Source organism: Heterodontus francisci, chromosome 3, assembly GCF_036365525.1.
Source record: "Heterodontus francisci isolate sHetFra1 chromosome 3, sHetFra1.hap1, whole genome shotgun sequence".
In the NCBI taxonomy this organism is placed as follows: Eukaryota; Metazoa; Chordata; class Chondrichthyes; order Heterodontiformes; family Heterodontidae; genus Heterodontus; species Heterodontus francisci.
The window spans coordinates 178,967,789-178,987,790 of record NC_090373.1 but is presented as its reverse complement, the minus strand read 5'-3'; positions in this window follow the sequence as shown (position 1 = coordinate 178,987,790).

Below are 20,002 nucleotides of genomic sequence, written 5' to 3'. Positions count from 1 at the left end.
GCTGTGGATGATGTCGCCGAGGAGTAACGTAGATGAGAAAAAGGAGGGAGTCAAAGATAGATCCTTGGGGAACATCAGAGTACGGTGGGGTCAACTGTTGTATTTTTGAGGAGAGAGTAATGATGCCAGATTTAAAGGAGGGAGGGACAGCACCTGAAGGGAGAGAAATATTAACAATATCAGGTAACAGGAGGAGAAATTGATTGCTCTGCACTTCAGTGGGAATAGGGTTCCAGGAGCAGGAGGTGGGTCTCATGGACAAGATGTATTCAGAGGGCGCATGGGGGAGATAGGAGAGAAACTAGAGAAAGATATGAGTTCAGGGCTAGGCCAGGGGAGAATTTAGATATTAATATTAATATCTGACTTTTATTGGAGTCAGAAGGGCCATTGTTTGATAAGGCAGGAGCGTTATGCTGTTAACACACAATGTATCCTGTTGCTACTATTGTGTAATGCTGTGTAACATGATATTTTACTATAAGGTCTTACTGATTGCCCTCCTGATGTTCACACATCTGCATTCCCTATGTGGGTCACTTCTAAATCTCAGCTTCCATTGGTGGATGGTGTGCTACACTGCTTGATTACTACTAAACTTGTTCAACAAGGATGAATTATAACAGAATAATCATTCCATAACAAATACTGAAGCTAGCAACTACAGTTCCACAAGAACTGAAAGTTGAAGCAAATAATTTGAAACAACTCTAACCCTTGATAAGTGGAAGTTGGCCGAATCACAGTCTACTCCTGGCAAGTCACTTTTGTGCTAAAAGTTTTGAAATATCCAATAATTTTTAACCAAACAATGTAAATAACGCTATAAAATGAACATTTAGCGTTAAAAAATATTAATTTGAATTCAGCAACATTTAATTAAGAAGTTAACTGTAAGTTGAATTAATTAGTTATTTAAAGGCTAGGGCCTGGTCAAGCCCTGGATCCTTGGACAACCCCAGGGAGCAATTTGTGAGCAACCCCAGTTAGAGGTGTCAGTGAATCGAATTTTTCTTTCTAAAGGGGGTCAGATTTGACTGTCCCCGCTAGGGTGTTACACTGGCCGAGTGGATCGCCCACCTATTATCGAGCCGACCTCCCTCACAATTTTCTCTTCCACTGGGCGGGCTTTATAGCAGGTGACTGATCCGTTCTGTCAGTTTGTGGGACAAGCGGCAAAGGTGAAAATGATCCCCTGCCTCATTCTTCAAATGGTGTCCATGAGCAATGCCACAGGCAGTCAACTAGTGAGGGGAGCAGAGAAAAATAACAGGAGTTATGGAAACCTTTGAAACATGATGCTTGTTAAACAAAGCTGCAGACAACCTTAAGCTTTCAATAAAAGTAAGAGGAAGTGGTGCGAGAAATTAGTTTGAATCTCACAGGTTCTGGTTGAAATGTGCTGTAAGGATTTGAAAATGTTTATATTTTATTGGTTGCACACAGAGCCAACAATAAAATCTCACTGCCAGCCAATTGCTTACTATGATTTCTTACGATTGCCCTTTATCTCAGGTCCCATAGCTCATTGCTTTGCAACTTGTGCCTGTATTTAACTATCATATAATCACAACTATAAGGCATTTTGAAAAAGTGATATTCTCGGAATGTGAGTGTCTCTGGCAAGGTTATCCCACATTGCGATCTTCTCAAAGGCAGAGTTTCCAAGTATGTCGGCACTAATCAAACAGAGGCGGCTTCGGTGGATCGGACACGTCCGCAGGATGGAAGATGGTCGCACACTCAAGGACCTTCTATATGGTGAGGTAGCCGGGGTCAAGTGACCAGTTAGGTGCCCAAAGCTCTGCTTCAAGGATGCTTGCAAGCGTGACATGAAAGCCCTAAATGTTAACTAACTGGGGATTATGATCTGGTGAAAGATGGAAATGGAGACACATCCTGTGGACTGATGTGCACTACCATGATGACCAGTTGCTACAGCAGCTTGGCAACAGGCGCCAATGTTAAAAACAACTCACAGCGTCACTTGGCGGCTTCATGTGTGGCGCTTGTGGAACAACCTGTCTCTCAAGGATTGGCCTTCACAGCCATCAGCAAAGGTGCACCACGAGAAGACACCCCACTTGAGTGGGTTGTTTGCTGCATGTCCATCATCTTTCGTAGATGGAAGGATGCCAACAAAATGGGCTTCCAGAATATTTACAAATATGTGGTCCTGCCACAGAACTTCACGTGGTTTTATGTAAGGAAGTCAGAAAGCCCAGCAGGAGGGCAAAGCATCCAAGGTACGCAGATCTCTGATGTCCTATTTCCAATGAGCTCTGTCTGCTCTGGGAGTGTGAATTGGTAAAACCGACCCCTCATTTTCCCACCAACTGCACTTCAGTCGAGGAATTGAACCAACACATCAGAGGACGACTTATTTAAATACAATGCAAAAAAGATCCTGTGAAATGAAGGCTTGTGTGTTATCGCTTATTGTAAATGGTTTTTACAGCCAACATGACTGAACAAAAATAAAAGCACAAAATACAAATCTAAGCAGTTTTTTTAAATGCCTGCCTTCTCACCTTACTGTTGTTCTTGAAGTAGAGAAATATGAATATGGCTGGAATTTTACGCTGGGGGGACGGGAGCCGGACTCCGACGTAAATGTCGGTGCCGATCCTGCTCCCGCCCAGCCTGGGGATCCGTGGCCCGAGGCGGGACTTCCACCCACTTGAGGGAGGAGGTCCCGCCTCAGTGAGCTGCTGGCCAACCAGCGGGCTGGCAGCTCTTAGTCTCAGCAGCACCACCGGGAGCGGTGGCCACTGCTGAGACTGCAGCCCAGCCGACCGAGGACGCAATGGAACCGGGACAGAAGATAAGTTCAGCCAGCCTCACCAGGGAATCGGTCATGCCCTGGTGAGGCTAGGGTGGTCGTTTGGGGGGCGTCTTGGATCCTGGGGTTGGGTTGGGAGCGGCCCTCAATCGGGCACCCTGTGCCTGATTGCCAGGCATCCCCCCCGGGGTGCGGAAAGGCCAACAGCTATAGCTGGCTGGCCTTTCACGTTCCCGGAACACCCACTTACCACGGATAAACTACCCGTGGAGTTGGGCGAGGGCCCTTAAGTGGCCGTTAAGTGTCCACTTAAGGGTCTTGATTGGCCTTGGGCGGGCGGGCCGCTTCTCACCCCCCTGCCCGCCGGACCTCCGTAAACTTGGTCGGAGGCAGAACCGGGATGGTTAGGCCTCCCGGAGCCTGCCGCTCAATTTTACGCTGCCCCCACGCCACCATCCGATCCGCTGGGATGGCGTAAAATTCCGGTCTATGTTTTTCAATAGCCTGCCTTTAAGTAGGACAGTCAGTGGTGGTGATGGCGGGTGATTGGGCGAGAATTTTTGTACTTGGGACCAGAATGACCCACAAACCAAATTGGATTGGCACACAGGAGGATAATAATTTTGGAAGATATAAATTGGCTTCAGGTCCTTTCACAACTAAACAACTAACTGGAGGAGGAGGCTCCACAAACATCCTCATCCTCAATGATATGGGAGCCCAGTATGTGCAACAATCGTCAGCCAGAAGTACCAAGTAGATGATCCATCTTGGCCTCCATCTCTTGACTTCATGAAATATCATGACATTAGGTCAAAGATGGGTAAGAAAACTCCTGCTGATTACCATCTACCACCCTCTTGTTGGTTCTCTCACCTCATCTTGCAGATCCACCAGTGGTATATGGTCAGGAGGGAGTGGGCTTGGGAGTCCTCAACATTGACTCTTGACCCCATGAATCTCATGACATTAGGTCAAACATGGGTAAGAAAACCTCCTGCTGATTACCATCTACCACCGTCCCTCAGCTGATGAATCAGTACTCCTCCATGTTGAACACCACTTGGAAGAAGCACTGAGAGTAGCAAGGGCACAGAATGTACTGTGGGTGGGAATTTCAATGTACATTACCGAGAGGGGGTCAGTAGCGTCACTACTGACCAAGCTGGATGAGTGCTGGAGGACATATTTGCTGGACTGGGCCTGCAGCAGGTGCTGAGAGAACAACAAGAGGGAAAAACCTACTTGACCTTGTGCTCACCAATCTACCTGTCACAGATTCATGGGTGGGACAGGACAGAACCAGGGATGGTGATAGCGGAGTCTGGGAGATTGGTTCTATGATTTAGAGACAATGCCTATGTTAGGCTGTTGACTAGACTGTGGGACAGCTGTCCCAATTTTGGCACAAGTGAGGAGGACTTTACAGGGTTGACTGACAGGATGTGCTTGAGTTGCTTCCAGTGCCCAGGTTGATGCCAAGTGGTCCGTCCAGTTTTATTCTTATTCAACTTTTCTGCTAAATGGTTTGCTCAGTCATTTGAGAAGTTAGTTAAGAGCCAACCAAATTGCTGTGGGTCTGGAGTCACATTAGGTTAGATGGTATTTCTTTTTATTCATTGATAGGATGTGAGTGTCTCTAGCCAGGACAGCATTTATTGCCTATGAGAAGGTGGTGGTGAGCTGTCTTCTTGAACTGCTGCAATCCATGTGGGGTAGGTACACCCACAATGCTGTTAGGAAAGGAGTTCCAGGATTTTTACCCAGTGACAATGAAGGAATGGTGATATAGTTCCAAGTCAGGATGGTGTGTGGCTTGGAGGGGAACTTGCAGGTGGCGGTGTTTCCATGCATCTGCTGCCCTTGTCCTTCTAGGTGGTAGAGGTCGCAGGTTTGGAAGGTGCTGTCAAAGGAGCCTTGGTGAGTTGCTGCAGTGCATCTTATAGATGGTACACACTGCTGCCACTGTACGTCAGTGGTGAAGGGAGTGAATGTTTGTGGATGGGGTGCCAATCAAGCAGGCCGCTTTATCTTGGATGGTGTCGGGCATCGTGAGTGTTGTTGGAGCTGCACCCATCCAGGCAATTGGAGAGTATTCCATCACACTCCTGACTTGTGCCTTGTAGATGGTGAACAGGCTTTGGGGAGTCAGGAGGTGAATTACTTGCCACAGAATTCCCAGCCTCAGACCTGCTCTTGTAGCCACAGTATTTATGTGGCTGGTCTAGTTCAGTTTCTGGTCAATGGTGATACCCGGGATGTTCATAGTGGGGGATTCTAGATGGCAATGCCATTGAACATCATAGAAACATAGAAACTAGGAGCAGGAGTAGGCCATTCAGCCCTTCGAGTCTGCTCCGCCATTCATTATGATCATGGCTGATCATCCAACTCAGTAACCTGTTCCCGCTTTCACCCCCTATCCTTTGATCCCTTTAGACCCAAGAATTATAGCTAACTCCTTCTTGAAAACATACAATGTTTTGGCCTCAGCTGCTTTCTAGTGAATTCCACGGGCTCACCACTCTCTGGGTGAAGAAATTTCTCCTCATCTCAGTCCTGAAAGGTTTACCCCATATCCTTAGACTATGACCACTGGTTCTGGACTCCCCCACCAAGGGGGATCGAGGGGAGATGGTTAGATTCTCCCTTGTTGGAGATGGTCGTTGCCTGGCACTTGTGTGGCACGAATGCCACTTGTCTGCCCAAGCCTGGTTGTTGTCCAGGTCTTGCTGCATCTGGAACCGGGCTGTTTCAATATCTGAGGAGTCGCGAATGGTGCTGAACATTGTGCAATTGTCAGCGAACATCCCCACTACTGACCTTATGATGGAGGGAAGGTCTTTGATGAAACAGCTGAAGATGGCTGGGCCCAGGATTTAATTGCATTTAAATTCCACCAGCTTCCGTGGCAGGATTTGAACTTGCTTCTCTGGCACATTAGCCTAGTCCTCTGGATTAGTAGTCTAGGAACATTTACCACTATGCTACCATTCCCCCTCTATCTGAAGGAAAGAAAGCAATGGACCAGAAGATTATACCCAGAACTATGGTGCAGTACTGCCTTGGCAGCTTGAGGCTTTTCAGGGAGGCAATTGTTAAAATGGCCTCAGGCTACCTGCACATGACGTCCATGACAAGATTGTAAAGTCACTAGGTGAAAAAGGTGAATCGCCCCAATCTTTAGGGCATTTGTCCACAAGAGAATCAACAACCTCATGTGATATGTGGGAGGCTTTTAAAGAGAGGTTGATTAGCGTGCAGGAGAGACATGTTCCTGTGAAAATGAGGGATAGAAATGGCAAGATTAGGGAACCATGGATGACAGGTGAAATTGTGAGACGAGCTAAGAGGAAAAAGGAAGCATACATAAGGTCTAGGCGGCTGATGAAAGACGAAGCTTTGAAAGAATATCGGGAATGTAGGACCAATCTGAAACGCGGAATTCTGAGGGCTAAAAGGGGTCATGAAATATCTTTAGCAAACAGGGTTAAAGAAAATCCCAAAGCCTTTTATTCATATATAAGGAGAAAGAGGGTAACTAGAGAAAGGATTGGCCCACTAAAGGACAAAGGAGGAATGTTATGCTTGGACTCAGAGAAAATGGGTGAGATTCTAAACGAGTACTTTGCATCGGTATTCACCGAGGAGAGGGACATGACGGATGTTGAGGTTAGGAACAGATGTTTGATTACTCTAGGTCAAGTCGGCATAAGGAGGGAGGAAGTGTTGGGTATTCTAAAGGGCATTAAGGTGGACAAGTCCCCAGGTCCGGATGGGATCTATCCCAGGTTACTGAGGGAAGCGAGAGAGGAAATAGTTGGGGCCTTAACAGATATCTTTGCAGCATCCTTAAACACGGGTGAGGTCCCGGAGGACTGGAGAATTGCTAATGTTGTCCCCTTGTTTAAGAAGGGTAGCAGGGATAATCCAGGTAATTATAGACCGGTGAGCCTGACGTCAGTGGTAGGGAAGCTGCTGGAGAAGATACTGAGGGATAGGATCTATTCCCATTTGGAAGAAAATGGGCTTATCAGTGATAGGCAACATGGTTTTGTGCAGGGAAGGTCATGTCTTACCAACTTAATAGAATTCTTTGAGGAAGTGACAAAGTTGATTGATGAGGGAAGGGCTGTCGATGTCGTATACATGGACTTCAGTAAGGCGTTTGATAAGGTTCCCCATGGCAGGCTGATGGAGAAAGTGAAGGCACATGGGGTCCAAGGTGTACTAGCTAGATGGATAAAGAACTGGCTGGGCAACAGGAGACAGAGAGTAGCAGTAGAGGGGAGTTTCTCAAAATGGAGACGGGTGACCAGTGGTGTTCCACAGGGATCCGTGCTGGGACCACTGTTGTTTGTGATATTTATTAATGATTTGGAGGAAAGTATAGGTGGACTGATTAGCAAGTTTGCAGACGACACTAAGATTGGTGGAGTAGTAGATAGTGAAGGGGACTGTCAGAGAATACAGCAGAATATAGATAGATTGGAGAGTTGGGCAGAGAAATGGCAGATGGAGTTCAATCAGGGCAAATGCGAGGTGATGCATTTTGGAAGATCCAATTCAAGAGTGAACTATACAGTAAATGGAAAAGTCCTGGGGAAAATTGATGTACAGAGAGATTTGGGTGTTCAGGTCCACTGTTCCCTGAAGGTGGCAACGCAGGTAAATAGAGTGGTCAAGAAGGCATACGGCATGCTTTCCTTCATTGGACGGGATATTGAGTACAAGAGTTGGCAGGTCATGTTGCAGTTGTATAGGACTTTGGTTCGGCCACATTTGGAATACTGCGTACAGTTCTGGTCGCCACATTACCAAAAGGATGTGGATGCTTTGGAGAGGGTGCAGAGGAGGTTCACCAGGATGTTGCCTGGTATGGAGGGCGCTAGCTATGAAGAGAGGTTGAGTAGATTAGGATTATTTTCGTTAGAAAGACGGAGGTTGAGGGGGGACCTGATTGAGGTGTACAAAATCATGAGAGGTATAGACAGGGTGGATAGCAAGAGGCTTTTTCCCAGAGTGGGGGATTCAATTACGAGAGGACACGAGTTCAAAGTGAAAGGGGAAAAGTTTAGGGGGGATATGCGTGGAAAGTTCTTTACGCAGAGGGTGGTGGGTGCCTGGAACGCGTTGCCAGCGGAGGTGGTAGATGCGGGCACGATGGCGTCTTTTAAGATGTATCTAGACAGATACATGAATGGGCAGGAAGAAAAGAGATACAGACCCTTAGAAAATAGGCGACATGTTTAGATAGAGGATCTGGATCGGCGCAGGCTTGGAGGGCCGAAGGGCCTGTTCCTGTGCTGTAATTTTCTTTGTTCTTTGTTCTTTGTTCTCAGTTGCCATTGCAGGTGTTGACCATTCTGTGTGAGCACAATTACGGACACTGTAGAGTGGATAAAACAACTGGCTATGGCCATCTTCATTCCAGGGGTTTTATTGTCATGGCCAAGCTCGCTGAAACAGATTATCTGGCCATTATAACATTGCCATTTGCAGGACCTTGCTGTTGGCAGATTGGCTGCTGTGTTTCTGACATTTTAACAGTGATGAAGCAGGTGGCCACAGCAGTTTGAGAATTTGAATTCAGTAAGAAGTCTGGAAATAAAAAAATTAGTATCAGCAAAAGTGACCACATAAGACACCATATAAATGCAAATTGCTTTTTGTTTCTCTTTAAGGTTTTGTCCATTTCCATTTGCTTCGATGTGAAGCAATGATTTCCATTTTGGGGCTATGTTCCTAAACACACTCGAGAAGAATGGCCCATTACCTGCACTGACTCCGGCTGTTCTGTCCTTCTCATTTGATATACTATAACCGGGACACTCTCCAGGACTCTGTGCCTTGGATTCTATTGTTCTGATGTCCTGAGGATTTTGCACCTGCTCCTGTCACTTGCTGGATTATTGCGAGATGTTGTTCAATATCTCAGTGTGTTCTGACAGGTCCCCATTTCATTTGCCAAATGATGCCTCCCGTGTTGAGTTGCAGCCTGAAGTAATTGGGAGATTTAATAACAGATGGGGGAGAGGAAGCTCGGAGTTTTTTGTGCTGGTAGAATTGGCCGCTGATAACTTGTGACAGTTCATCCGTGGCATTTGATTCTGTTTCTCTCCCTATTTATTTCAGTTGCTTCTCGTTTCCTTGTAATTTAAATAAAATTCTGTGTCATCTGTTGTGCAGATAATTGTTTTCATTCAGAAGCCTGTCTAACAAGAATAAAGCTCCTTCTTTTATTTATCAGTGGGTGACAGACGTATATGGAAATCCCTCAGCTAGTTTGAGTTCTCAAACCAAGCTGGGGACAATGGAACAGAAGGAGACCATTCAGTCCCCTAGGCATGCTCTCCCACTCCATTAGATCATGGCTGATCTGTACCTCAAATCTATTTTTCTGCCTTTCATCCATATTTCTTGTTACCTTCCCAAACAAAAATCTATCAATCCCAACCTTGAACACTCCAAGTTGTCTTAGTATCCACAGCCTTTTGGGTGTGACAGTTCCAGAAACTTTGTGTAACAAAGTGATTATGAATTTCGTTCCTGAATGGCCCAGCTCAAATTTTAGGATTACGTCACTCTCGATCCTAATTTCCCCACCTGAGCAAATAGTTTTTCCCTATCAACCCTATTAATTCCTTTTAACATCTCGATCAGATTACCTTCATAATCTTCTATAGTAAAGGGAGATGAGTAATACTGAGATCCACACAACAGGAGCTTTTGCTTGTCCGATATGAAGTGTGCCCTTTTACCCATAACAACGCACCCATGTACCCAAGTCCAGACAGTGTTGGCAAAGGCTGGCATGAAGCACAGCTGAGGTATCACCAAATATTCGCAAGACGTAATGCTGGAGTTTAAGCAGCAGTAGTGACCAGAGTGCCAGCCCAGGACACTGGTCCAACCAGGCCCATCAATTAGGGTATTGCTTGCAGGGGTTACCTGGAACTTAGTGTGAAGAATCCCATCTTCCGGTGACTCTTCCATGTCCATTTAATGAACCAGACTCCCTGTTCAGTCATCAACAATGTCCTGGAGTAATGCAATCCTATCTAGTATCGGTGTCAGATAATGGGCTGGATTTTGGTCCCAGCTTGACGTCGGCTTTTGTGATGGGGGTGGGGAGGGTGGGGGGGTGTGGTGCTGGAAAATCGGAGCAACAGCAGCCCACCAAGGAACCTGATGCCAGTATTGCTGGTGGCGGGGAAGATCCGCTGCTCTGCGATGGAACCCTGCTCTCCATAAGCTAATTATTAGTTTGCATTAATTTAAACTCGCAGTGATCTTACCCTCAGTTCCAGATCTTCAGTGTGACGTGTGGCACTCACAAGCTTACATTTTCACGTCCAGGGAAAGCTGGCGCCACCGAGTGGGGAAGGGGTGAACTCTGCGCTTTGTGTATAGGGAATGGGGGAAAGGGTGAACTCTGCGCTTTGTGTATAGGGAATGGGGGAAAGGGTGAACTCTGCGCTTTGTGTATAGGGAATGGGGGAAAGGGTGAACTCTGCACTTTGTGTATAGGGAATGGGGGAAGAGGTGAACTCTGCCTTTGTGTACAGGGAAGTGGGGAAAGGTGGGTACTCTGCGCTTTGTGTATAGGGAATGGGGGAAAGGGTGAACTCTGCACTTTGTGTATAGGCGAGAGGGGAAAGGGGGGTACTCTGCGCTTTGTGTATAGGCGAGAGGGGGAAGGGGTGAACTCTGCGCTTTGTGTATAGGCGAGAGGGGGAAGGGGTGAACTCTGCGCTTTGTGTATAGGGAATGGGGGAAAGGGTGAACTCTGCACTTTGTGTATAGGGAATGGGGGAAAGGGTGAACTCTGCACTTTGTGTATAGGGAATGGGGGAAAGGGTGAACTCTGCACTTTGTGTACAGGGAAGGGGGGAAAGGGGGGTACTCTGCGCTTTGTGTATAGGGAATGGGGGAAAGGGTGAACTCTGCACTTTGTGTATAGGCGAGAGGGGAAAGGGGGGTACTCTGCACTTTGTGTATAGGGAATGGGGGAAGGGGTGAACTCTGCACTTTGTGTATAGGGAATGGGGGAAGGGGTGAACTCTGCACTTTGTGTACAGGGAAGGGGGGAAAGGGGGGTACTCTGCACTTTGTGTATAGGGAATGGGGGAAAGGGTGAACTCTGCACTTTGTGTATAGGGAATGGGGGAAGGGGTGAACTCTGCACTTTGTGTATAGGGAATGGGGGAAGGGGTGAACTCTGCACTTTGTGTATAGGGAATGGGGGAAGGGGTGAACTCTGCACTTTGTGTATAGGGAACGGGGAAAGGGGGGTACTCTGCACTTTGTGTACAGGGAGGGGTGGGGACGAGGTGAACTCTGCACTTTGTGTACAGGGAGGGGTGGGGACGAGGTGAACTCTGCACTTTGTGGAGAGGCGAGAGGGGGAAGGGGTGAACTCTGAACTTTGTGTACAGGCAATGGGGGGAAGGGGCGAACTCTGCACTTTGTGTACAGGCGAGGGGGGGAAGGGGTGAACTCTGCACTTTGTGTATAGGGAAGGGGAGAAAGGGTGAACTCTGCACTTTGTGTACAGGCGAGGGGGGCAAGGGGTGAACTCTGGACTTTGTGTACAGGCAAGGGGGGGAAGGGGTGAACTCTGCACTCTGCGTACAGGCGAGGGGGGAAGGGGTGAACTCTGCACTTTGTGTATAGGCGACAGGGGGGAAGGGGTCAACTCTGCACTTTGTGTATAGGCGAGAGGGGGAGAAGGGGTCAACTCTGCACTTTGTGTATAGGGAATGGGGAAGGGGTGAACTCTGCACTTTGTGTATAGGCGACAGGGGAGAAGGGGTGAACTCTGCACTTTTTGTAAAGGGAAGGGGAGAAAGGATGAACTCTGCACTTTGTGTATAGGGAATGGGGGGGGGAAAGGGGTGAACTCTGCACTTTGACTATAGGCAAGAGGGGGAAGGGGTCAACTCTGCACTTTTTGTATAGGGAAGGGGAGAAAGGATGAACTCTGCACTTTGTGTATAGGGAATGGGGGGAAGGAGTCAACTCTGCACTTTGTGTATAGGGAAGAGAGGAAGGGGTGAACTCTGCACTTTGTGTATATGCGAGAGGGGGAGAAGGGGTCAACTCTGCACTTTGTGTGTATGGAACGGGGGGGGGGAGAAGGGGTGAACTCTGCACTTTGTGTACAGGCGACAGGGGGGAGGGGTGAACTCTGCACTTTGCGTACAGGCGAGAGGGGGAGAAGGGGCAAACTCTGCACTTTGTGTACAGGCGAGGGGGGGAAGGGGTGAACTCTGCACTTTGTGTACAGTCGAGGGGGGGAGGGGTGAACTGTGCACTTTCTGTACAGGCGACAGGGGGGAAGGGGTCAACTCTGCACTTTGTGTATAGGGAACGGGGGGGTGGAAAGGGGTGAACTCTGCACTTTGTGTATAGGCGACAGGGGAGAAGGGGTCAACTCTGCACTTTGTGTATAGGGAACGGGGGGGTGGAAAGGGGTGAACTCTGCACTTTGTGTATAGGCGACAGGGGAGAAGGGGTCAACTCTGCACTTTGTGTATAGGGAACGGGGGGGTGGAAAGGGGTGAACTCTGCACTTTGTGTATAGGCGACAGGGGGGAAGGGGTCAACTCTGCACTTTGTGTATAGGGAACGGGGGGGGGGAAGGGGTCAACTCTGCACTTTTTGTAAAGGGAAGGGGAGAAAGGATGAACTCTGCACTTTGTGTATAGGGAATGGGGGGAAGGGGTGAACTCTGCACTTTGTGTATAGGGAATGGGGGGGGAAAGGGGTGAACTCTGCACTTTGATTATAGGCAAGAGGGGGAAGGGGTCAACTCTGCACTTTTTGTATAGGGAAGGGGAGAAAGGATGAACTCTGCACTTTGTGTATAGGGAATGGGGGGAAGGGGTCAACTCTGCACTTTGTGTATAGGGAATGGGGGGAAGGGGTGAACTCTGCACTTTGTGTATATGCGAGGGGGGGGGAAGGGGTGAACTCTGCACTTTGTGTACAGGCGAGGGGGAGAAGGGGTGAACTCTGCACTTTGTGTACAGGCGAGGGGGAGAAGGGGTGAACTCTGCACTTTGTGTACAGGCGAGGGGGAGAAGGGGTGAACTCTGTACTTTGTGTATAGGCGACAGGGGGGAAGGGGTCAACTCTGCACTTTGTGTACAGGCGAGGGGGGGAAGGGGCGAACTCTGCACTTTGTGTACAGGCGAGGGGGGGAAGGGGTGAACTCTGCACTTTGTGTACAGTCGAGGGGGGAAGGGGTGAACTGTGCACTTTCTGTACAGGCGAGGGGGAGAAGGGGTGAACTCTGCACTTTGTGTACAGGCGAGAGGGGGAGAAGGGGCAAACTCTGCACTTTGTGTACAGTCGACAGGGGGTAGGGGTGAACTCTGCACTTTGTGTATAGGCGAGAGGGTGAAGGGGTGAACTCTGCACTTTGTGTCTAGGGAACGGGTGGGGGAAGGGGTGAACTCTGCACTTTGTGTACAGGCGAGAGGGGGAGAAGGGGCAAACTCTGCACTTTGTGTACAGTCGACAGGGGGTAGGGGTGAACTCTGCACTTTGTGTATAGGCGAGAGGGTGAAGGGGTGAACTCTGCACTTTGTGTCTAGGGAACGGGTGGGGGAAGGGGTGAACTCTGCACTTTGTGTCTAGGGAACGGGTGGGGGAAGGGGTGAACTCTGCACTTTGTGTACAGGCGAGGGGAGAAGGGGCGAACTCTGCACTTTGTGTCTAGGGAACGGGTGGGGGAAGGGGTGAACTCTGCACTTTGTGTGCAGTCGAGGGGGGGAAGGGGAGAACTCTGAACTTTGTGTCTGGGGAACGGGTGGGGGAAGGGGTGAACTCTGCACTTTGTATATAGACGAGAGGGTGAAGGGGTGAACTCTGCACTTTGTGTCTAGGGAACGGGTGGGGGAAGGGGTGAACTCTGCACTTTGTGTACAGTCGAGGGGGGGAAGGGGCGAACTCTGAACTTTGTGTACAGGCGAGGGGGGAAGGGGCGAACTCTGCACTTTGTGTATCGGTGACAGGGGGGAGGGGTGAACTCTGCACATTGCGTACAGGCGAGGGGCAGAAGGGGCGAACTCTGCACTTTGTGTACAGGCGAGGGGGGAAAGGGGCGAACTCTGCACTTTGTGTACAGGCGAGGGGGAAGGGGTGAACTCTGCACTTTGTGTACAGTCGACAGGGGGTAGGGGTGAACTCTGCACTTTGTGTATAGGCGAGAGGGGGAAGGGGTGAACTCTGCACTTTGTGTATAGGGAACGGGTGGGGGAAGGGGTGAACTCTGCACTTTGTGTACAGACGAGGGGGGGAAGGGGCGAACTCTGAACTTTGTGTACAGGCGAGGGGGGAAGGGGCGAACTCTGCACTTTGTGTATCGGTGACAGGGGGGAGGGGTGAACTCTGCACTTTGCGTACAGGCGAGGGGGGAAGAGGTGAACTCTGCACTTTGTGTACAGTCGACAGGGGGTAGGGGTGAACTCTGCACTTTGTGGACAGACGAGGGGGTGAAGGGGTGAACTCTGATCTTTGTGTACAGGCGAGGGGGGGAAGGGGCGAACTCTGCACTTCGTGTATAGGTGACAGGGGGGAGGGGTGAACTCTGCACTTTGCGTACAGGCGAGGGGGAGAAGGGGCAAACTCTGTACTTTGTGTACAGGCGAGGGGGGGAAGGCGCGAACTCTGCACTTTGTGTACAGGCGAGGGGGAGAAGGGGTGAACTCTGCACTTTGTGTACAGTCGACAGGGGGTAGGGGTGAACTCTGCACTTTGTGTATAGGCGAGAGGGTGAAGGGGTGAACTCTGCACTTTGTGTCTAGGGAACGGGTGGGGGAAGGGGTGAACTCTGCACTTTGTGTCTAGGGAACGGGTGGGGGAAGGGGTGAACTCTGCACTTTGTGTACAGGCGAGGGGAGAAGGGGCGAACTCTGCACTTTGTGTCTAGGGAACGGGTGGGGGAAGGGGTGAACTCTGCACTTTGTGTGCAGTCGAGGGGGGGAAGGGGAGAACTCTGAACTTTGTGTCTGGGGAACGGGTGGGGGAAGGGGTGAACTCTGCACTTTGTATATAGACGAGAGGGTGAAGGGGTGAACTCTGCACTTTGTGTCTAGGGAACGGGTGGGGGAAGGGGTGAACTCTGCACTTTGTGTACAGGCGAGGGGGGGAAAGGGGCGAACTCTGAACTTTGTGTACAGGCGAGGGGGGAAGGGGCGAACTCTGCACTTTGTGTATCGGTGACAGGGGGGAGGGGTGAACTCTGCACATTGCGTACAGGCGAGGGGCAGAAGGGGCGAACTCTGCACTTTGTGTACAGGCGAGGGGGGAAAGGGGCGAACTCTGCACTTTGTGTACAGGCGAGGGGGAAGGGGTGAACTCTGCACTTTGTGTACAGTCGACAGGGGGTAGGGGTGAACTCTGCACTTTGTGTATAGGCGAGAGGGGGAAGGGGTGAACTCTGCACTTTGTGTATAGGGAACGGGTGGGGGAAGGGGTGAACTCTGCACTTTGTGTACAGACGAGGGGGGGAAGGGGCGAACTCTGAACTTTGTGTACAGGCGAGGGGGAGAAGGGGTGAACTCTGCACTTTGTGTACAGTCGACAGGGGGTAGGGGTGAACTCTGCACTTTGTGTATAGGCGAGAGGGTGAAGGGGTGAACTCTGCACTTTGTGTCTAGGGAACGGGTGGGGGAAGGGGTGAACTCTGCACTTTGTGTCTAGGGAACGGGTGGGGGAAGGGGTGAACTCTGCACTTTGTGTACAGGCGAGGGGAGAAGGGGCGAACTCTGCACTTTGTGTCTAGGGAACGGGTGGGGGAAGGGGTGAACTCTGCACTTTGTGTGCAGTCGAGGGGGGGAAGGGGAGAACTCTGAACTTTGTGTCTGGGGAACGGGTGGGGGAAGGGGTGAACTCTGCACTTTGTATATAGACGAGAGGGTGAAGGGGTGAACTCTGCACTTTGTGTCTAGGGAACGGGTGGGGGAAGGGGTGAACTCTGCACTTTGTGTACAGTCGAGGGGGGGAAAGGGGCGAACTCTGAACTTTGTGTACAGGCGAGGGGGGAAGGGGCGAACTCTGCACTTTGTGTATCGGTGACAGGGGGGAGGGGTGAACTCTGCACATTGCGTACAGGCGAGGGGCAGAAGGGGCGAACTCTGCACTTTGTGTACAGGCGAGGGGGGAAAGGGGCGAACTCTGCACTTTGTGTACAGGCGAGGGGGAAGGGGTGAACTCTGCACTTTGTGTACAGTCGACAGGGGGTAGGGGTGAACTCTGCACTTTGTGTATAGGCGAGAGGGGGAAGGGGTGAACTCTGCACTTTGTGTATAGGGAACGGGTGGGGGAAGGGGTGAACTCTGCACTTTGTGTACAGACGAGGGGGGGAAGGGGCGAACTCTGAACTTTGTGTACAGGCGAGGGGGGAAGGGGCGAACTCTGCACTTTGTGTATCGGTGACAGGGGGGAGGGGTGAACTCTGCACTTTGCGTACAGGCGAGGGGGGAAGAGGTGAACTCTGCACTTTGTGTACAGTCGACAGGGGGTAGGGGTGAACTCTGCACTTTGTGGACAGACGAGGGGGTGAAGGGGTGAACTCTGATCTTTGTGTACAGGCGAGGGGGGGAAGGGGCGAACTCTGCACTTCGTGTATAGGTGACAGGGGGGAGGGGTGAACTCTGCACTTTGCGTACAGGCGAGGGGGAGAAGGGGCAAACTCTGTACTTTGTGTACAGGCGAGGGGGGGAAGGCGCGAACTCTGCACTTTGTGTACAGGCGAGGGGGAGAAGGGGTGAACTCTGCACTTTGTGTACAGTCGACAGGGGGTAGGGGTGAACTCTGCACTTTGTGTATAGGCGAGGGGGGGAAGGGGCGAACTCTGCACTTTGTGTGCAGGCGAGGGGGGAAGGGGTGAATTGTGCACTTTGTGTACAGGCGAGGGGGAGAAGGGGTGAACTCTGCACTTTGTGTACAGTCGACAGGGGGTAGGGGTGAACTCTGCACTTTGTGTATAGGCGAGAGGGGGAAGGGGTGAACTCTGCACTTTGTGCGTAGGCGAGAGGGGGAAGGGGTGAACTCTGCACTTTGTGCGTAGGCGAGAGGGGGAAGGGGTGAACTCTGCACTTTGTGTATAGGCGAGAGGGGGAAGCGGTGAACTCTGCACTTTGTGTATAGGGAACAGGGGGGGAAGGGGTGAACTCTGCACTTTCTGTATAGGCGAGAGGGGGAAGGGGTGAACTCTGCACTTTGTGCAGAGGGAACAGGGGGGGAAGGGGTGAACTCTGCACTTTGTGTATCAGGATTGGGTAACCATGTTGTGTCTCACATCCACCTCGGCCTAAATGGCTGCACTGGGAAACCAGCACGTCGGCTGGTGCCGTTATTTCTGAGCCCCATCCACCTCCGCTCCTGACCTCAGCAGGGCCCGAAAATTCTGCCTTATGACTCTAAGCAGTCTTCAACATGGAGGAGTACTGATTCATCATTTGAGGGAACGCAGTAGGTGGTAATCAGCAGGTAGTTTCATAGAGTCATAGAGTTGTGCAGCACAAAAACAGGTCCTTCGGCCAATCGTATCTGTGCCGGCCATCAAGCACTTATCTATTCTAATCCTATTTTCCAGCACTTGGCCAGTAGCCTTGTAATTGTATCCCCATGTTTGACCTGATGCCATGAGCCATCATGGAGTCTGGCGTCAATGTTGAGGACTCCCAGGAACACTCCTTCCTGACTGTATCCCACTCTGCTGCCTCCATGTCTTGTTGGTACGTTCCGCTGGTGGGACAGGATATACCCAGCGATGGTGATGGATGTGTCTTGGACGTTGGCTAATTGGTAATAATTCTGTGAGTATAACTACATCAGGTCGTTGCATGACTAGTCTGAAGGACAGCTTTTTGGTACAATTTGACACACATCCTTAAGGTGATCTTTGCAGAGTGTGCCTTTGTCATGTCCCAATGCAATGCCTAGGATGATGCCGGGTGTTTAGATCGGTTTTGTTATTGTAATTTTTTGTAGCTGCTTGAAACAACTGATTAGCTTGCTACGCCATTTAAGAGGGCAGTTAAGTAGGTCTGGAGTTTCATATCGGCCAGACCAGCTAAAGTGGCAGATTTTCTTCCCTAAAGGATATTAATGAACCAGTTGGATTTTTACAACAATCCGATAGCTTCACATTCACTATTACTGATTACATTTTTAATTCCAGATTTATTTTAATTGACTGAATTTAAATTCACAAACTGCCATGGTGGGAGTTGGACTCACATCTCTGGATTACTAATCCAGTTCTGTAATAACTACTGTACCCAACTGAAGTTGCATTTCATACAGCACTGCTCCTGACCTCAGGATGTCCCACGGTGCTTTACAGTAAATGACGAAGTGTAGTCATTATTTTAATATAGGAAATTCAGCAGCCAATTTATACACAGCAAGATCCCACAAACAATAATGCGGTTATGACCATTATTTTAGTGGTGTTGGTTGAGTGATAAATATAAGTCAGGACACTGGGGATAACTGCCCTTCAAACTATATCCACCCGAGAGAGCAGATAAGGCCTCAATTTAACATATTGCCAGGAAGACATCATCTCCGACAGTGGAGCATTCCCTCAGTATTGGACCTATGGCCTTAAGCATCGGGAGTGGATCCCATGCCCATTCTGACTCAGAGGCAAGAGTCATGACTGCAATTCTCATTGCAGCTCCGCTCATCATTTCATTTGGATTTACTCCCAATACTTCTTTCTTGCTTTCATTGCAAAAAGACAGCTTCCATTGAGGAGCCTACATTTCCCACAATCAGCTGAATCCTGAAGTATTTATTATGTGGGATATGATGGATGATTCCACAATCCTGTACTCCCAGAGGGGAAATCATGGAAGGAGAGTGCAGGTCGCTGACAGGGTTCTAATGTTATCAGCTCCTGATTGCTGCTCCCTGCTGGTACAACAGAAGCATGGAATACCCAGGAAGTGAACCATCTCCCATTCAGTGTGAATTTGATAGTGCACTGGATCCCATTGTGCTGGCATCACTTCAGAAGACCAGTAATATTGGCCGCAAAACAGGCTGCCTAAACCACAAGCTACTGCTGTGAGAAATGGCGTCATCTGTGACTGGACATGGTGGACGGTTCAGCTGTTTTTGTTCAGGGTGATGTTGGGTGTGTATTCTAACTGCAATCCTGATATGTGACAAGAATGATTTTTTTTGCTATAGTGATAAAATCGTGAGAGGTGGGATTACATGCGACTGACCCGTTACCAGCCATTTTATACTGTGCGCCTCGCTCTTCTTCGAATTGTGACATGAATCTTTCACCTCCTCCTGAAAGAGCAGATATGACCTCTGTTCAATGTCTCATCTGACAGACTACATGTCAAAGAGTGCAGCACTTCATCAGTACTGGATTATCGGCTAAAATCTCAAGTCATGAACCCATGATGTACTGGCTCAGCCAAGAGTTTGGTTTTCACGAACAACTGGCATAGGATCCTGATTTATGTGAGCTAATGAGGTGCCTGCCTGTTTTTGGCACACCCCTTCCCCACTCCCCATACAAAGGACCCCACTAAAATGACGGCAACCTGGATGCCAAGATGCCGACGAAGCACTAAGTGCCACTGCATCTCATTCCCCCCTAAAAGCAGGGATAGAAGTTGATCTCCCAGGGTGTTTAAGACTGGCAATTAAATGCCCACATGAAGGGCTGAATTTTACTGGGCCCCTGATGTCCGGCTCTGTGGTGGGAGGGTGGGGGGGGGTCGCCAGAGGATTGTTCCAGCAGAGGCCCTCCATGGAGCCTGATGCCGGGAGGGTCCAGACCAATCCTCCGGCAACAGCGAGGCTCCGTGGCAGCCTGCCCCCCACCCCAACCGCCACCCCCCCCACGCCACTGGGCAATGGGACCTGAAGTTCAATATGTAAATCAATAAAATTAATAAATTTAAATGCACTCCCCTCCAATCTTCCGGGCCCACCACGATCTTCAGTGCGGTGGCCGGCACTCCCACGCCTTCACCTCCCTGTCTGTGGTCAGCCAACGTGACACTAGGGAGGGGGGAGGGGAGTTAAGATTATTAGTGTGGGGCAGGAGGGATGGGGTCAAATAAATATAATGATGGTGGTAAGGAGTGAACTTTAAACCTTGTACAGTCTGTGAGGGGAAGGTCAGATTTCAAAGGTAAGTGTTTTGAGGCTGGAAGGGCAAATTGTTGATGTAAT